This window comes from Coenobita brevimanus, chromosome 1, assembly GCF_032717465.1.
Source record: "Coenobita brevimanus isolate Jiangsu-jjx chromosome 1, ASM3271746v2, whole genome shotgun sequence".
NCBI lineage: Eukaryota > Metazoa > Arthropoda > Malacostraca > Decapoda > Coenobitidae > Coenobita > Coenobita brevimanus.
Window position 1 is genome coordinate 13,558,659 of NC_136954.1, and position 18,100 is coordinate 13,576,758.

Here is an 18,100-nt window from a genome sequence, read left to right on the forward strand (position 1 = left end):
GGGTGTCAGGGTGGGGTATTAGGGTGTCAGGGTGGGGTATTAGGGTGCCAGGATGAAGTATTAGGGTGCTAGGGTGGAGTATTAGGGTGTCAGGGTGGAGTATTAGGGTGCCAGGGTGGAGTATTAGGGTGTCAGGGTGGAGTATTAGGGTGCCAGGGTGGAGTATTAGGGTGCCAGGGTGGAGTAATTAGAGTGCCAGGTTGGAGTAATTAGGGTGCCAGGGTGGAGTATTGGGGTGTCAGGGTGGAGTATAAGGGTGCCAGGGTGGAGTGCCAGGGTGGAGTATTAGGGTGCCAGGGTGGAGTAATTAGAGTGCCAGGTTGGAGTAATTAGGGTGCCAGGGTGGAGTATTGGGGTGTCAGGGTGGAGTATAAGGGTGCCAGGGTGGAGTAATTAGAGTGCCAGGGTGGAGTATTAGAGTGCCAGGGTGGAGTAATTAGGGTGCCAGGGTGGAGTAATTATGGTGCCAGGGTGGAGTATTTGGGTGCCAGAGGGGAGTATCAGTGTCTAGAATGGCGGTTAGGGTGTCAGGATGTAGAATTAGGGTGTCTGTGGAATAGTGTGGTGTTAGGATGGACTTGCAGGAAGGATGTCAGGAGTGAATAAAAAAAAATCACCAGGGACTTGAGGAAGGTGGGTGAGGAGTTAGATATGTACTGTAGAGATGTTAGAGTGCTAGAGAGGAACAATAATTTTCTAGAGTGGAGTATTATGGTGTCGAGAGGCTGTTGTTGTTGTTGTTCTTGTTGCTTAACCCTGGACCTCCTGACCAAGCGTATCCGTCGACCACAGGTAAATAACCACCCCTAAGAGGTTGTCCTGTAGGTTCCGTATACCGTTGATATTTTGTTTGTTTTAGTGTGGCATGTGCTGTGCAGTGCTTCATAATCTGTTTTACGTTGTGTGGGTTTAGTGTACAAACGAGGCACATGTCGTCTGTGATTCCACCCAACCCAGATCTGAACTGGTAACTGAGGAGAGCTGGGCGATATCTTGCTCTAACCCTAGCCAGGCGAACTCGACCAGCTCTATGTAAGGATACCTCTGATGGGTGGATGACAGGAGGGATGGCTTGTAGTAGTGTGTTCCGATCGGGATGTTGTTTTGCCCTGTGCGTGGATTGAGTATGTAGGTGTTTCTTCAATGACAATGTGGGGATGTCTGTGTTAGGGTGTGTTAGGTTGTAGGATTAATTGCCAAGGTGGGATATTAGAGTGTTATGAAGAATGGGTATGGTTTCAGGGTGTAAAATTTGGGTGTAATTGGGGAATATTAGGATGTCAGAGTGTAGAATTGGGTTGTCACTGGGGAATATTAGTGTGTCAGGGTGTAAAATTATGTTGTCAGCGTGGAATATTAGGGTGTCAGGGTATAAAATGAGGTTGTAGTATGGAATATTAGGGTATCAGGGTGGGCCTGGGGTAAGGTGTCAAGAACGAATAAAAGACGATGCCAGACACTTGAGGGAGATGTGTAATGTGTTATAGTGGCACTGCGGACAGTTCATGGTGCTAAAGGTGATAATTATTGCACTATACTCTTTTTACCGTAACATGCCCAGATTTTCGTCCCTTTGCAGAATATTTCTTGTAGGTTGGTGCCAGAACAAGACACTGCTTAAGTTCTGCATCATCTCCATAGCTCTGCTTCGTGACTAGCATCATATTTTAGTGTTAATCTATTGTTACAGCTCAGCATTCAAGATGGAGAGATGGCAGTTTTAGGCCAAGTTAGGGTAAAAAGAGTACAAGTGGAATATTACGGTGCGAAGAATGCATAACTTTAGTTCATCTGACATCATTTGGCTCAGAGTTCGTCCTTTTGCACCTTCTTTCACGTTATCCACTGGGAGAAATGATGGGGCTCTACATCCTTTATATACCCCTTGTTCATCATAGTATCCTATTTCCGAATTTATTGTTTTAACTTCTTGCCACAACTCAGCATTCAAGATGGAAAGATGACAGATTTAGGCCAGGTTAGAGTTAAAAAAGATACAGGATTATGTTTTCTTGCAGTTCAAAGCCTTGGGGACACCCACTGAACAACATCGATATATACATATCACTGACTTATTCTCCCTTTCAAGTTAAAATAGTGTAGAATATGATTTCTCTTTCTTTTGTCCTATGAAAATACCATGACGGTTTTGCCATTTTGCGTGGTGGTTCTTCTCACTATTACCTGAAAGCTTCGTCTGGAAGGTTTGTTGGATGGAAGGGGGAGGGGGTCCTGCTGTTCTCTTCTTGCGCATAACTCATAAAATAGTTATGTTAGCTTGAAACATTCCTGATAGCAAATAGCTTCGAAAGGACTAAGTGTGTTGCTGTTTATTTGTCACTGTAAGAGATTTAAGGTCAGGGTGGAGATTTAATCCTTCCAGTACTGGAGTGTTTTTTGATAAATTCTTGCTGTCACCACACTATTTCCTTCAACTTAGGTGGGCACCTGGCAGTGATGGGCTTAGTGAAGGATAGATCTCACCCTTCCAGCACGGAAAGTATGTCGTACGTCGAATAAAATCGTTTGGAAATACCAAGATAACACGTCATCAGAATATAAAAGTTAATAAAGATGGTATACTGCGTCGCTTTAATCTTTCCAGCCTGAGGACGTCATAAAGCCTATATTATATATTGTATTCGTACTATTTCCTGCCGATTCGACTCAGCAGAGAGGAGACATTTCGTAGTGGAGGGGGGTGGGCTGTCTTCAGTATCACTCCTGTTAAAAGATGTCACTCCAAAGCAAAGTAAAATCGGCCAGAGTAGCTAGAATAAAATGCAAAAAACGTCCTCGGGGTGAACAGGTCAACCTTCAGCCCAATTATTTATTTTTCAATTGCATTATTGATATAAAACCCCGGTGGCCCAGTGGTCAGCACAGCCAGCTGCAATTGCCAGCCCTATAACGCTCGTTCTGAATTTTGCTTTGACAAGTCGCGCCACTCGGTTCAGGTGCAAGTCCACCCCTTGTGAGGTGGTAGGTGATATAAATACCTAGGGTAACACCTAAGGCCGGTAGTTGATATTCTGAATGATGCAATTGTCCTGTATCCCAGAACTGAAGGTGAATAACCTGCCACAGTCTCAAAGGCGTAAGGCACGATGATGAGCACTGGTACTACCCGCCTCACACCATCTGGCCTCACCTGTACACTGGCGGTCAGATGCTGTGTCCCGCTCCCAGCAACAGTAAGAATATCTACCGAATGAGTGTAGGACAGTGGAGGTTAGGGAAGTGGAGGATGCGAGGTGTTGGGATGGTAGGAAAGTTTAGACAGTGGAGGTCTGGGAGGTGGGGGATGCGAGGTGTTGGGGTGGCAGGAAAATGGGTAAAAGCGAGGGAGTCCTAACTTCCTGGACGTCATTTGGTACAGATTCCTGTTGTAACTGCGGCAGGATCCCCAGTGCACGTCGGCATCTGAAGTTCTGTCGTCTCTTGGTTTTCTCTCCACCGACTTTAAAAACAAGTAAGATGAATCCACAGTAACCTACACTGATCATTTTATTTGGCCACAGATCAGTGTCATCTGTGTCAGTTGCTGTGGATTCACCACACTGATATTCATAGGCCGTGGAAAAAGGCGGAGGAGAAGTGACAGGACTTTTGATGCAGATCGTACCTCTACCTCCAGACGTCATTATTCAAGTCAAGGAAGGTTTCTCGCATCGAAGGAGTGGCACTGCATCCTGGACAGAAGTGTTATGAGTCCATGGGGAGGCTGTGCGTACAATAATATCCTTGTGTAAGCGAGGGAAGGCATTGGTATGGCAGCGGTGGTAGGGTGCTTAGCGGATGAGGTGTGCAGCAGGTTTATGGGAATATGACACAGACAGCAGCAGGGTGAGCTGAGGCATGGGGGTGGTGGTGCACTGTTAAACGCACATTACTATGTTAACGAGAGAGAGAGAGAGAGAGAGAGAGAGAGAGAGAGAGAGAGAGAGAGAGAGAGAGAGAGGGGGTGGAGTCTCGCTTTGGCACTGAAACCCTTCAGGTTTCTCTCTCTCTCTCTCTCTCTCTCTCTCTCTCTCTCTCAAATATAATTGCAAAACATAAAAATAGCAAGATCAGGAAAATTAAACGTATACTGAGAGGCAGCACACTGGGATTGCAACACCCAAGCTCTCCAAATGGTTTGACTGTCGAAGTTTTTACTTTGCCGTGTGACTTTGACCATTGACAGATTACTCTTGAAATCTACTTTCTTCATCTTTGCCTATCTTATATCCATTCCACCTTGACTCAAAATAGGCCAGAACTGTTTGAACTGACTTTGTCCTGTGAAGCAAACAGACTGTCAAACGGAAAATTTGTATATTATGTTATAGCACTTATTTAACAGGATGAATATTCATAACTGTTTTCAGCTCAGTTAATGGCCATGTATATTCAAACTCGAGGGTCAGTTTGAGATGTAACTGAGAAGGCTCATTGGTATCCCATAACTAAATTTCATCGAACTTACACGCAGCCACGACTTAGTATTTGATTGGGGAGAGTGGACCAGTACCATCACGTGAAAGCAAACCAGCAATTATTTTCGTTTCCCGTACTAAGTGTTGGTGTGTTTCTTGCATTATCTTGGTATTGTTGGTGTGTTTCTTGCATTATCTTGGTATTGTTGGTGTGTTTCTTGCATTATCTTGGTATTGTTGGTGTGTTTCTTGCATTATCTTGGTATTGTTGGTGTGTTTCTTGCATTATCTTGGTATTGTTGGTGTGTTTCTTGCATTATCTTGGTATTGTTGGTGTGTTTCTTGCATTATCTTGGTATTGTTGTTGTGTTTCTTGCATTATCTTGGTATTGTTGGTGTGTTTCTTGCATTATCTTGGTATTGTTGGTGTGTTTCTTGCATTATCTTGGTATTGTTGGTGTGTTTCTTGCATTGTCTCGGTATTGTTGTTGCAGGTTGAGATGGAGGGACTGACAGGCAACATCAGCTTCACGGACGAGGGTAAGAGGAAGCTGTACTCACTGGACGTGGTGGAAATGACACTCAACAGCGAGACGGTCAAAGTGAGTGTCGAATTTATCTTATGTAGTACTTTAGCATTATCTTTTATCTTTCTCTTCGTTCATTTTTTAAGTTTTGCTCTCTCTCGTTGGAGATTATCATATACACCGAGATCGTCGAAGGGATGTAGTGAATGTTGAGTTCTCTCTCTCTCTCTCTCTCTCTCTCGACCTACAACACAGAGACCGTCAAAGTGGGTATTAGGATCTTCAGTCCAATACCGTGCATATTAATTTTCTCTTGCTTACTGCAAACGATTTTTATCAGCTCGGAGCGAGAGAGAGAATGGGAATCATGACCAGCGTCTCCAGTTCCCACATTTCCGTTCTATATACCATTGATGCATTCCGTGCTGAGTTTGATTTTCCCAGGATGTGCAGTCTTCCGTGCTTCTTCTTTTCTACTCTAACTTAACATATCCTAACCTAACCCAACCTGATATATTACCTAACCGACTATCAGACCTACCTGACACTAAGAAAACATATTTGATCTAACCTAGAATTTTTTAGGTAAGGAAACGTGTAAAAATAGTACACAGAATGGAAATTACCGTTCGAAAAGTCTCTCATAAGTTTAATAAAATCGCCTCGACGTATCAGGATTAAAAATGTCATTATAGTGAAGGGATGGTGATGCAGAGGGATGCCTGCATGTGGTGGCACCGATATAACTGGTCGGGTAAGTTGCTTGGCTGTACAAACGTCCCTAAACCACTTCCCCTGAAAGGAGGAGGTTGAATGGTGAGAGAAGGGCAACTTCAGCCTGCAGTCCACTAGATTCACGTTACAAATGAACCTGGATCTTTAATTACTATTAGTGAAGAGGTTCATTTATATGCCCTTAATATTATCTCCTTTTTCATCTCTTAGTTCACCCCCACTCTGTTTCTCGTTATCTTTCATGAATCTATTTAACTCCTTGAGTATGTAAGTGATTGACGACCATGTACTCATATATATATATATATATATATATATATATATATATATATATATATATATATATATATATATATATATATATGTGTGTATGAAGAGCTGTTACGTAGCACAAAATAATCTCAGGACGTCAACATACTCATGGGTTTACATTTTTTAGTACATGATGTCATTATTTTTTTTATTATTATTATTTTTTTTTAGGGAAGTATACAATTTCATCCTCACGTAACATGTGCAGGCATAGTCAGTGATCCTTGTACATGTCTGGAATGCCAAACTAATGAACAAATAATGACCAAATGACCGTCAGAATGCAGAGGTTTGCCCAACCTGCAGGCTCTCAGTCTTAATAGTTCGATTGTGAACCATTTAACATATTGTCTGCGAATTACCAACTTTGTTGTGTGTGTGTGTGTGTGTGTGTGTGTGTGTGTGTGAGAGAGAGAGAGAGAGAGAGAGAGAGAGAGAGAGAGAGAGAGAGAGAGAGAGAGAGAGAGATAGGGCGATACTCTTAAGTGGCCATGGAGGAGAACATAAAGGCAATATTACTTCGTATGAGGAGCGGGAAGGAGGAGAGGATCAGGTGAGACTTATACAGGGACACAGGAAGGAGGAGAGGATCAGGTGAGACTTATACAGAGGCACAGGAAGGAGGAGAGGATCAGGTGAGACTTATACAGGGACACAGGAAGGAGGAGAGGATCAGGTGAGACTTATACAGGGACACAGGAAGGAGGAGAGGATCAGGTGAGACTTATACAGGGGCACAGGAAGGAGGAGAGGATCAGGTGAGACTTATACAGGGACACAGGAAGGGGGGATTGTTGGTGGGAGGAAAAGAGAGGAGAGGAGGGGAGGTGGATAACGAGGTAAAGGGATGAAGAGATGAGAGGAAAAGGTGAGAAGAGGGGGGGGGAAAGAGGGTATAGAAGAGGGAAGGCGGGGAGAGAGAGAGAGAGGGAGAGAGAGAGAGAAACGGTGAAGAGAAAAGGGAAAAACGGGTGGGAAGGAGAGTAGAATAAGACAATGGACACACCTGATAGCCGCACCCACCTTAACCGTATCCACCCCAGCACATAACAGAATGTGTCGTTTGTTTTTAGACATTCCTTTGACATAACCCAAATGAACACCACATGTATCTTAAATACACACCAGACGAACACCAGACTCACCTCGAACACTGCCAGCCCCTCAACACAAACCCCCAGAAGTGACGCTTATACAACCCTGCGATTTCATCACGCCAGGTTTCATTATTCAAATTATTGGATGACAGTGGCTGAGTAAAAGTTAGGGGCACGCATTAAATTTGGCCGCCCCTGTGCATTAGGGAAAAGTAGCTGGAGGAGAAGGATGAGGAAGAGGATGAGAAATGGGGAGAGGAGGAGGAGGAAAGAGGGAGGAGGAAGAGGAAATTGATAGAAATGACAAAAATGAAAGTGAACGATCAGAAGACGACAAAGGAAGAGTTAGGTAAGAAAGAGAAGGTAGGTAAGAGGGAGAAGGAACAGATAAGAATGAGTAGTAACGAGGAGGAACAGGAAGAGGAAGACAAAGGAGAAGAGGGGAGATACTAAGATGAGAGAAGAGGAAAGAAGAGAGATGAAAGGTTGGTAGAGAAGCGAAGGAGGGAAGGAGAAGAGGAAGAGGGTTGCGACAGACAAATGTGAGAAATGTTCCGAGGCTGAGGTGTACGTACAGGGGAAAACAAAAGTAGGAGGAGAAAGGAATGACAAGAAAGAAGACGAAAGCGGAGAAATGAGAAGGAAGGGATCATAAAAAGAAAGAATAAAAGGAGAAGAATAAGAAGAAACAAGAAGGGATAGACGATGAGGAGTGGCAGAAAGAAGAAAGGAGAAACAAGGAATAAGGGAAGTGAAAGAACAGAAGAAGAGCTAAAAGAAGAGGAAGAAAACGATAAAAGAACACATAAGACTGAAGCGGTTCTAGGCGGTGGTGTATATACAGAACAAGAGGGAACAAGAGGAAGTGAAGAAGACAAAACGAGAAGGAGAGAAAGGAGAGGCGAAAGGGGTAAAAAGAAATCAGTAATAAAAGTAGAGAAGATAAAGGAAACGAAAGAAAGAACGGGGAGGAGAGAAGAAAGTAAGAGATATGAAAAAGGACTAAAACGAGGAGTAGAAGAGGGGAGACAGGCGAAGAGAGAAAGAGGAGACACACGAAACTGAGGAATAAGAAGTAGGATAAATAAGAAGAAAAGCGAGAGAAAAAAGATACGAAGGGAGGAGGACAAGAGGAGGAGTATGGCTCAGATGAAGACAATAAAGTGTGTTGGCTCCCGACTGTGGTTTGTGTACAGAAGGAAGGATGGCAGAAGAGAGACACGGAAGAGAAAGAAAGAGAGGAATGAAAAAGAAAGAGAGGAAGGTTAGGTGGAAGACAGGAGGAGAAAAAATATCGATAATCAAGGAGAAGACGAAGAAACTGAAGAAACGAAAAGATTAGACTAAAGGGTAAGATGGCTCCTAGAAGGGAAGAAGGAGAGAAGGATATAGGAGAGAAGAGAAGACAGAGGAAAGAAGAGAGAAGAGAGGGGATGGGAGAGAAAAACGAAGGGAGGCAGACGAAGTGCGAAGAAGAAAAGATGAGGTAGTTCCAGAATGCGGTGTGTGTGCATGACGGGTCAAGAGCAGAAAAGAAGATGGGGAAAAACAATATAAGGGAAGGAAGAACAGAAGAGAAGCAAGGAAAATCAGGAGAAGAGAAGGGCATAGGACAAAAGAAAGGAAAAACGAAGAGGATGAGTAAACGTGATGATGCCGTCGCAGGAGTACACAAGTGGCCAAAGCACGCATCAGAGGACATCATTACCTCCCCCCCCTTCTCTTTCTCTCTCTCTCTCTCTCTCTCTCTCTCTCTCTCTCTCTCTCATGCAAACGTACCCTAACTACTAAATCTAAATCCAGGCCATAACACGGTGCACTTTGCCACCCACATTTCACCAAACCACACCGTTGCAGGAGCACAAAAATGGCCAAAGCATCCCCACAGAGGGTATCAGTCAGGACCAAGATCGGAATGGCAGCTACTGGACTCCCTTGAGGTTGTGTGTGTACAGTTTTCTTTCAAAATGTTTATCAGGGGATTTTTTTTTTACATATATACATACATACGTATACATACATACATCGTGGCCGACAGTAGTGTAGGTAACGCGAAATATTGTAATTATGGCCGGAATGCCTGACACATTGGTTCCTTAAAGCATCATTTAGAGGTGAGGGTCATTATTTTCTCAGACCATGAAGTGGGCGAAACATTAATGCCTAAGGAAATCAAGGATCTTATCATTTAGTGGGTTTTTGAGTAACCCATGGCAGCTGTTGATGCGATGGATGCGGATATCCTGAGATTTCGTGGAGGGAAAAAAAGCTTATTATGAAAGATTATGACCGAAAAAAGGAGGGGAAGGCAGAACTACCAACAATTACTTGCAGGAAAAAATGTGATGTGTGAAAGAATTGGGAAGTAAAACACACAGTAGGAAAAATTATGGAACGAACAAAAGTGGAAGATGGTTATAAAGTGCAGTGCATGCATTAGTAACGGGGAAAAAGGTGTAATACGGGAAAACGGCCGTAGGAAAAAATATGTGCGTAGTAAAAAAACTTGCATCCGGGAAAAGGACGAAAGACTGTTGGATAAGCGATGCATAAAGTGAAAGATTGAGGAAAGCGATGGGTGGTAGGTAAAAAATACGCAAAGTGAAATTTAAAAGAAACTACGAAGGATGAAAGTTGAAGAATACCATAGGAAACAAGTTGAAAAAATATCGAAACGTAAAAGCTCTTTGATGGGGAGGAAGAGGAGTACAAAAGATCTTTGTGGAAAATTCCTTGTACGAGAGACCATTGTAGGAGTAAAAATAGGAAGGGCAGAGGAGGGTAGTGGGGGGAAAATAGGAAGGACAAGAAATACGTGGAAGAGGAACACCTAGTAGTGAGAGAGGGTTCGAAGGTCCATCATGAAAAGGCATTTCAGTACCTGACATGAAAAGGATGCGGGGGAAAATGCACACAGTGATATATGGAGCTGTGTTGCACGCAGGACTGTTGGGACTTTGGGAACCGATTTTCAAGAGTGCTGAGAGAGAGAGAGAGAGAGAGAGAGAGAGAGAGAAGTTGGGATTATTTCTACGTAACGTGTAATTTTTTCCCTGTCAAGATGGATGTCTTAGAGTTTCACACCAAACGAAAACATGATGTTGGTGGTTCGAAGCTTTATTTATTTGTATTTTATTTATTCATTTATTTATTTATTTTTATACACGAGTAACATCGTCAATCAAAATTTTCATTATGTACACTCGATCAAAAAAGTATCGGTGCACAGGGGGTGCGATGCTTACCGAAAAGGTTCGAACAACTACTGACATTACCAACGTCTCATTGTGTATCATCAGTGTCTGTCTATATTAACATTACATTTGCTATATGTTTGCAAGAGGATATTGCTAGTTGGCGATATATAACACCTCCCGACATCAGGGCTACCAAATTGTGGTAGGTCGGATACTAATATTTCAGTGACCTTCGTTCTGTGGTCCCAAATGTTTCACGCATGTTGTGCACCGATACTTTTGTGACCCAGTGTACACACGATCAAAAAACTATCTTTTACAACCATCCGTCTACATTTTGAAAGTGAACGAAACTTATAAGCATATTTTCCATTAAGTACTCATAGCTGTACATAGCCAGTAATTTAATCAGTACTACATGAAGGAAGAATATGTGACTTGACTTGTGAATTAAACAGTCCATTCAGAAATATCGCGTAAAGAAATAACGTGATAAGCAACAGCGCTCAATGTGAAAGCATCGGTCACCCGTGTAAAGTTAGTGTTCGAAGCTCCGAACAACCTCCATAACACTGAACGATAGGGCTTGGTGGATGTGTAACCCAGCCAGCGGTAGAATCAGAAGGTCCGCAAAATCTGTGGCTTATGAGTGAAGACGTGAACAAGAATTCGGCAGCATTTCTCCGCCAGCTGTGGCAGCGGAAGACGTTATGTGAAATTTTAAATTAATGTGATAGCAGTATGAAACACAGCAAAAGAACTTGGGAAAAGAGAGTTCTGTCTGTCATCTGGGGAGGAGGGAGAAAAATCTAAGGCAGGACACAAAGCCGGCAAGGGACTGTCGTCGTACTCTTGCTGATGGCTGTGTGAAAATATTACAGAGAATGTGATTAGTATGGAAAGGGTGAAAAAGTTAAAACATCTAGTATGAAGAAATTATACTGAGAATATGATTAGTATATAAAGACTAAAAAAAATGATAACGCCGATTATGAATAAATTATACTGAGAATGTGATAAATATGAAAAGATGTTAAAAGGTATAAAACCTAGTACAAGTAAATTACAATGATAATATGACGAGTGTGAAAAAATTGAGAAAACAAAAGCTGAAACTCCTAATGTTAATAACTTACACTGAGAATGAGTACTTTGATAAGATTGAAAGAAAGCTAAAACTCCTAGTATGAATAAATTACAGTGGGAATGAGTAGTATGATATAAATGAGAAAAAAGCAGAGTATGAAATGTTTATAGAAAATGGTCAGGTCGAAATTTACCCACAAAAAAAACGCTAAATAAAAATATTGCTAGCTGGAGACTCAGGGTGAAAAATCAGTAGCAGTTGTTGAAAAATATGTGTAACGATACTACTATGCATTTCAGCGGCTGTGTTACCTCGATTTTCTGGGTTTTCTCGGTAACGAAGTGTTGGATCACTATTATACTTTGCCACAGTTTATTTCACACCTAGCGCTAATTTCTGACTGCATAGTGCATCACCAGAAGTGTATGAGTAAGCTACATACTCTTGACAGTTGAGAGAAATTCCCGATATCCAGAGACAGTATTCGGACACAGCCATCACTACGTCACTCCTTAGACCCCACCCACCTCTCTCCCCCTACCTGTATGATCCCTCCTTCCTTCTATCACTCTGTACCCCCTCCCTCCCTCAACCTCCCCCCTTCTCTCTCTCTCTCTCTCTCTCTCTCTCTCTCTCTCTCTCTCTCTCTCTCTCTCATGGAATTCAGTTAATTTCACCCTTGCACTAACCCACGACATGTATATGGCTCTCCAACTGGTGCATGCATTAGCCATAAAACAATGAGGTGTGCGTAAATTGTCTTTCTTTGCCTTCATCTGGGCTATATACTCTTTGTAGCTCATGGAATAATTTCCATTTTGCCTTGTAGCCTCTACCCTAAAGTACGATTGGGGATGGGCGCCAGAGCAGTAACATGATGAATTCGAGATATTTTATTATTACACTGTATTATTATTATTAGTAGTAGTAGTAGTAGTAGTAGTGGTAGTAGTAATAGTAGTAGTAGTAATAGTAATAGTATTACCGTTAGTATTGTTATTATTTTTATTACGATTAATATTAATAATAATATTATTACTATTATTATTACTGTTATTAATATTATTATTAGTATTAGTATTATCTTTATTAGTATTATTGTGTATAATATATATCTATAAATCCTTTTTAGGACAGAAATGAAAACGGAAATTAATCCATGGGATAACTTTTTAAGAAAGAGAACTACAGGTTATATGGAAGAGTATTTCATAGTTCAAAATACACTGTGAGCGGAAGCGGATATATGATGAGGTGACAAGTGATGACAACATGAGTGCACAGCATAACCTTTCTTATACTCCACGTCACTTTCCAAGAACAAGTCTTCCTCATCATCGCTGTCGAGGTTTATGATGACGGGATCTATGCTGTGGTGTATGTTGTCTGTGGCCCAGTACTCCTCCTCAAAGCCTTGTGATCGGCGAACCGCACCTGCCCACACCTCTGCCGTTACACCCATTTTTGCCTCCTCCAGCCTGGCCTGCAAGTCTGCCCGAGTGAAGTGTTGTAAGGACGAGCGCACGTGTCTTTTCATGTGCCCCCATACTTGTTCAATGGCATTCAGTTCTGGATGGGCTGGTGGCAACCGGACTACCTCATGACCCCACATTCGAATGGTGTTGTCGACGATGTATTGTGGCTGTGGACGGTTCCGTTTGCATATGAGCAGGAGCTCAGGCCGTGTCGCGTGTGGCGGGAAGGGCAGCCTGTGTTTCTTCAACCATGTAATGAGGTCAGCTTTCCTGGTGGCAGTGGTAGGGCAACGACTCTCCTCCGTCTGCTGGCTGTGATATGGCGCATTGTCTAATACAAGCACAGATGGTTCAGCCAGCGAGGGCAGGAGCTGTGATGTCAGCCAACGAAGGAAGAGCTCCCCGTTAACCTCGCCGTGGTAGTCACCGCTGGTTGTCTTGGTGTGGTAGCACAGGAACGAATCCTCCACTAAACCATCAGCGGTGCCGGCTGCAACTACCACAAAGCGGTCCCCTTCTCCGGGGGGCACGTGACGGCTGTACGTGGTGCTTGTGGCAGGTTGCGTTGTGTCCACCCACTTCATGCTGTGGTGCATCCTGGTGGTAAACCATGTCTCGTCAAGGTACACCACCTGCATCCCTCTCTCCCGGTGTTGCTTGAGTGCCCTGAGAGCATTAATCCGCCGGCATACAACGTCCAGGGACTCCTTCCTCACATACATAGTCCGCTTTGATGTCCTATAGCGGAATCCCATATCATGGAGGAGTCGCCACACCGACGTATCCGAGGTTGCCATCGGAATGATGCCGTCGATCATCAGCTCCTCCGTCAGGGAAGCAATAGTCATAACTTCTTTGGCGGCGAACTTTGAATGGACTTTGCGACGAATGGCCGCTACGGTGAAACTGTCGAATCCGGCCGGTGTTGTGGGAGGTGTTGCAGGTGGTGGTGGTGGTAGTGCCTGGGCCGTCCCTGCCTCGCAGTTGGTGGTGCGATGCCGCCTTTCCACCGTCCTCACCGCGCGGACGCTCATGCCGACCGCATAGGCAACCCTGTCATACGGCCTGCTTGGTGATAGGTCAATATTACAACATTAGTGATATGTCTTTTACCTTTGGTGAAGGATTATCAGGGCTGGAGACAAAATTCACCTTGATCCATTACCGCTTTAACAACGAAACCTTGGCAAAGAAAATGTATAAATAAAACACACACACACACACACACACACACACACACACACACACACACACACACACACACACACACACACACACACACACACACACACACACACACACACACACACACACACACACACACACACACACACACACACACACACACAGATGAAGGTGGCTTCTTTCCTTAACCCTTAAATTTCTTACACCATCCACCATATGTGAAAATGCATGATGTGCTGTATTATAACCAAGTGAATACCATATATGGTGTATTATTGGATCATATGACAATTTCTTTACCCATGTTCGGGTATGTATAGATAGTTTATGCGTATCCGTTGATATGGAGGCCATCACTCATCAAGTTAGTGATGGGAATGAATGGGTTGCAGTAATATAGCTATAAACGACACGCACCTGTGCAAACTGAACCTCAGCCGATTGTCTCTCTGTTCCTTGGTAAACAAGGATAAAAGCCGCATGACAATGCCATTCCTGCAGCCACGGGGACAATGACGTAACTTATATGCGATACTGTTAATCCTTGGAGCCAACGTCCTGTATTTCTGGGGTATTACTGTAGAGTGCAGCCACAAACCCGTTTAACAAACCATGTAACTTCGCAACACCTCAAACTGCTCAGCTCCAGTAAACCATCTGTTTGCCATCATTCTCGCTCGTTATTACCCTCCACATTACCGTACCCAAGGCTTTACTTCCACATTATTTCACTTTACAAAAATGACGCGTGCATGTTGGTATACCATATTTCTATATACTTCAGGAATACAGCATGCACCGTAAGTTATGAATCAAAGAGAGAGAGAGAGAGAGAGAGAGAGAGAGAGAGAGAGAGAGAGAGAGAGAGAAGGGGGGAGGTTGAGGGAGGGAGTGGGTAAAGAGTGATAGAAGGAAGGAGGGATCATACAGGTAGGGGGAGAGAGGTGGGTGGGGTCTAAGGAGTGACGTAGTGATGGCTGTGTCCGAATACTGTCTCTGGATATCGGGAATTTCTCTCAACTGTCAAGAGTATGTAGCTTACTCATACACTTCTGGTAATGCACTATGCAGTCAGAAATTAGCGCTAGGTGTGAAATAAACTGTGGCAAAGTATAATAGTGATCCAACACTTCGTTACCGAGAAAACCCAGAAAATCGAGGTAACACAGCCGCTGAAATGCATAGTAGTAACAAAATATATCTTTGTGAAAATTGTGGTAGATGCGGGGGCACACCATCCGCTCACATAATGTAGTATTGCCTTCAGCTAACTCCACGTTGGATGACAAGCCACATGGTTTCCTGTACACTAGGAAACCATTTACTACGCTGGATGGTAATTATATAAAGAAATAATTAGTGGTCTAGTAGGTTAAGACACTCCAACCGGTTGTGGCCTGTGAGGGTTTACGTGCGAGGGCTCGTATGGTAAGGTAAAGGGGTAGACGGAGTGAGGCACTTAGCCATGGTACTCATCTCCGTAACTTAGGCCTTTTAATCTGTGACGGGATTATTGCTCACATAATGCCACTAAGAGGTTAACGGATTACTCTGCTTTAATGTCCGACTAAATAGCCAATCTCCGGTTCTCTACACTCCTGTTTTTTTTTTTTTTTTAATAGAACGGAGGAATGAAAAACAAATGAGTAAAAAATAATAATAATCCATACACCAGATTACTGGTGTCCTCTGTTCATAACATATCTGTAACAAATAGACTTGAACAGTTGTGGGTTGAAATTTGGAGGGAAACAACTCTGGGGAAGCGAGTTCCAGAGAGATGCAGTTCGGGGAATGAAAGAATTCTGATACGCAGAAGTTCTGCAATATGGCTGAGTGACATTCCAGTCATGAGCATTACCAGATGCCCGTGTAGCACGAGGGAAAGCATGGAGAGGTGGCACCATGGACGCAACTTCGTCTGAGCACTTGCCAAAAAAATATCTGTAAAATAATGCAAGGGAGGCAACATTCCTTCTTACTTGCAGGGGAGGTAGTTTATATGTAATGGCAGGGTTGTTAATGATTCTAACAGCTTTGTTCTGAATTTTGTCTACTTGTCTTAATGCAACCTCTCCACAACCATTCCACAAGGGTGAGCAGTATTAAAGCTGAGAGCGCACATGACTCTTATAAATTATAGCTAACTGCTCATCGGCGAAGAAGTTACGGACTCTGTACAATAATCCAAGTTTCTTTGAGTCGGTTTTAGCAAGTGATCTGACATGAGAGGTCCAGCTGAGGGCACTGTTAAGTGAGACACCAAGAATTTCAATACTTTTGGAGATGGGAATATTAGTAGCACTGAAGGTAATGTACGAATCTGGCAATATCTGTCTATTAGTAAACTGTATATATTTAGTTTTACTAGCATTAAAAGAGACAAGGTTGTTTTGTCCCCATTCACTGATTGTAGATAGATCTTGATTTATGGAGATGGCTGTACTGAGTTGAGAGGTGGAGATATTAGACTTTGTAAATGGATGTCTGAGTGTGATTGAACTATGTAGTGTTGAGTCATCTGCATATGAGTGAATGGGATTGTGGGTGACAGATAAGAGATCATTAATATGAACCAGAAATAGGGTTGGCACTAGAACTGATCCCTGCGGCACGCCGGCGTTAATTGAGCGGAAATTGGAATATACCTCATCTACTTTTACTCTTATTTTCCTGTCACTAAGATATGAAGAAATCTAAGGAACAAAAGACGTTAGTCCATAGCAAAGGGAGTTTGGACAGTAGGGAACGGTGCCATACTCTGTCGAAAGCTTTAGAGATATCAAGAGCTGCTGCATGAGTTTCTCCAAAAAGATCATTTGATTGATGGATGGCATCAGTTAAGAGATTCAGTATGTCAATGGTGGATCTTTCGTGGCGAAAACCATATTGTCTATCACTAATTAAGTTGTTGGATTCAAGATATTTAACAATGTGCCTATTAATTAAAGTTTCAAATACCTTACCAAGAGAAGATGTGATAGCTGTTGGTCTGTAATTGGATGGGTCAGACGAACTTCCTTACTTCTGCACTGGGTGGATATTGGCTTCTTTCCTTGAATTTGGGAATAAAGAAGTACGTATGCGTAGTCTGAATAATTTAGCTAGGACAGAGGCAAGTTCAGGGGAACACTTTTTCAGAACAATTGGCGGAATTCCATCTGGGCCTGGAGCTTTGTTGGTAGGTAAATTGTCTAGGATGGATATTACGTATCTTGTCTGTATTTTAAGTGGGGGCAATTTCGGGAGAATCAAGTTCCAGTACTGGGACATTCTGGCTGATATCGTCTATCGTAGAGTTTCTGGCAAAGGTACTGGCAAAGATATCTGCTTTCTCACGCGGGTCATTTGTAATGTCGCCATCTGAAGATTTTAGTGGGGGAATGGAAGATGACATATTAAAGTTATTATTGAAAGAATTAAGAGTTGACCAGAATATTCTACTGTCATTAGGGTTGTTAAGTAGTTTTGATGCTTGCTTTTGAAGAAAGTTTGATTTAGATAGATTTAATACGGCTTTTGCATGATCTCTAGCAATTTTAAATTGGGAGAGTGATTCAGATGTTTTTTATTTTAAGTAAGAGTTATATGCTAATGACTTTTGGGCTGTTGCTCTGGCACAGTTGCCATCAAACCATTTTGGAGAGTTCTATCTTTTAGTGAACTGTTGACTTGGTATGAATAAATTCATACCAGCTAGTATTAAGTCGCAAATGTGGGACTGGGTAGAACTGGGATCACTAGAGAAGAAAGACTGCCATGGAACATCAGCAAGATAATTTCTAAATCCATCCCAGTCTGCCCTATCAAAGTGCCATCGGGTCACCCTGACAGATTCAGAACGGGGAGGTGTGGGAGGGTTAACTAATGAGGCTTTGATGAAATTGTGGTCAGAGGATCCAAGTGGTGACAGTACCTCTATCCTGTATTGATATGGATTATTTGTCAAGAATAAATCCAAGAGATGGGCATTATGGTCAGGATTATCACGTATTCTGGTTGGTTGCTTTACCAACCGGGTGAGATTAAATGATTCCGCAAACAGCTCGCACTCTAGACCAGCATCG

General features: G+C 42.9%; 1 pseudogene; it reads left to right on the top strand.

Moving 5' to 3' along the window:
• Positions 1–18,100, top strand: part of LOC145414639 (glutamate receptor 1-like) — a 252,684-nt pseudogene that overhangs the window by 143,531 nt on the left and 91,053 nt on the right.